This window comes from Drosophila teissieri, chromosome 3L (genome assembly GCF_016746235.2).
Source record: "Drosophila teissieri strain GT53w chromosome 3L, Prin_Dtei_1.1, whole genome shotgun sequence".
Lineage (NCBI taxonomy): Eukaryota > Metazoa > Arthropoda > Insecta > Diptera > Drosophilidae > Drosophila > Drosophila teissieri.
This window is the reverse complement of record NC_053031.1, coordinates 22,100,803-22,102,895: the sequence shown is the minus strand read 5'-3', so window position 1 is coordinate 22,102,895 and position 2,093 is coordinate 22,100,803. Positions and strand designations below refer to the sequence as shown.

The 2,093-nt window shown below is 41.4% G+C and overlaps 1 long non-coding RNA gene across 2 annotated transcripts; it reads left to right on the top strand.

Annotated features, from left to right (window-relative positions):
* Positions 1-394: 394 nt before the first annotated feature.
* On the top strand, positions 395-1,433 carry LOC122617847. Of its 2 annotated transcripts, none has more exons than XR_006325977.1 (3): positions 395-872; positions 940-1,233; positions 1,293-1,433. It is a non-coding gene; the product is annotated as an uncharacterized LOC122617847 (long non-coding RNA). The 2 variants fall into 2 exon arrangements; XR_006325978.1 differs by having other exon boundaries at positions 784-872; positions 948-1,233.
* The last annotated feature ends 660 nt before the right edge of the window (positions 1,434-2,093 follow it).

Here is a 2,093-nt window from a genome sequence, read left to right as displayed (position 1 = left end):
GAGGGGGAAGTGGTTGGGAAGGGAACCTGTGGGGCGGATGAGTCCTCATTGAAAGCGGCGACATTGACAAATGCATGTGGCAAACGCAATGTTGCAGATTTGTAAACGTGCCAACGCATGCCCAAATGCACCAACGTATTTATTTGTTATTTTAGGGCCTAGTTAATGTGAAATCAATTTTAAGATATTGAGTGTTTTCCGACTTAAGTGAATGAAATAGCTATTATATGTGAGTGTTAGACCTTCTTAAGTACCCTCTAAGAAAGTAAACTTATATTCAGAACACAACCTTTTACCTTTATCATGTTAATTTAAACTGATCTATGAAAAATTAATCATTCAAATATTTCGGTACAAAGAAATACTCAATTATACATATGTACTAAATAAAAGTTATTACTCATTAAAATATCTATAAGATCATTGGATCATTTAAACTGAACTTTAGGAACTGGAACAGTGTACAATTCGCTTTGGAAGTGAACTGCTCGCTTGGCGATCTTCATCGAACCTTCTTCATACGGTTAACTTGGCTATGAAAATATGGCACCGTGCTGCCATATTCGGTTGTCAGGGTTTCGTTGTTGAGTGGCGACATAAATTAAGGCATGATTTATTGCCGAGTAGGTGGAATGAACCATAAACTCCTTGACAAGTCACAGTAGCTACTCCACCGAGTAGTAGGAAAAGACAGCCAAATGTAAGCAAAGCGGATAAATTACTAGACATTAATTGAAAGTAAAAAATAACATCAATTGGGGAAGATCTTTAGAGCGGCAGGGAGTTCCAATCCTGCCGTGAATAATGCCCCCAGATGAGCCGCTAGAAGAGCGCTCAGCTGCCTCGCCGTGGGCAACGATAAATTTCACCTTGTAAGTGTAACAATTTGTATGTTAAACGCGCCCAGCGAGAAGCAAACACAAAAAATAAAGCATCCAGGTCTTCAGAAGTGGACGCGGATAGAGGATCGGATGGGGTCCCACCAGGCCGCGAGAAAGCAGATCCCAGCCGGAGACTCCCCGACTGCCCCCAGGGGAGACGATGTCCAAGTCGTCGTCTGTGTCCCAGCCTTGTGGCTTCGTGTGGCTGCTACCAGGCGGCAGTTGCATTTGAAAAAGAATAGACAATTGTTTGGGCCGCATAACAAGTTGAAGGCAAACAGCCTGCAGAAGATGCTCTCCCAGGCTGGCCAGGCTCCCGAACAGGGTTAAGATGGGGACACCTAGGACAGTGGTAAGGGAATGGCAATTCAAACTTTTACATTTTTAATTTCACTTCAGTTTTTTTTTCAGTAATCTTGCGTTTTAAAATTAAAAAGCTGTGAGGATTTAAAGTAAGAATGACCTGTATTTTGTGAACCGACTGAAAATTATTTTAATGTGTCCTGCATTATTTTATGCAAGGATATAAAGTCTTTAAGCTTTGTAAAAAGAGTGCACCTATTTTGAAATATGAATATTAATGTCGGAAAAGAATTATGAATGAATCAAGAAAAACTTGAAATGAATCAAACACCTTGAGCATTGTACTCTTTAAAAGACCAATTTGTTAAAGTTTCCGTTATATATATATATTGTATATATTTCTGACAGCTTTGTAAAACTATATTGGGTAATATTTAGAGCTAAAAACAATTCTTTATTATGTTCTATTCCTTACTATCAAATTTAATTATTCCTCCCCCAAAACGACCAGCTTTTTTGCCAGTCAGGATACCACGGTTGCGAGCAGACAATATAATAATGCCGACCGAAACTGAACAGAATCGGGGAACGAAAATAGATTTGTATCAAGTGGCGGCTCCTCTGAAGCGCGCCTTGCGATTTGCAAATATTTTGTCATTGTGTGGCGAGATTTATGGAGTGGAGTGGAGTCGAAAGAAGCGGCTCAGCCGAAGTGGTAGCTGCGGCGTAGGAAAACGCTGTCCCCCCGCTATGGTTTCCAGGAAAAACTTTTGGCACAGGCAAATATACCGCTAGTCGGACTGTAGCTCCGACTCCGACTGCAGTCGCGGAGTGTCAGCGCCTGACTATGTGACACAATTCTCACTCACCTGACATCGGGGTGGCTCTGGACGGGGGTTACATCTAGAG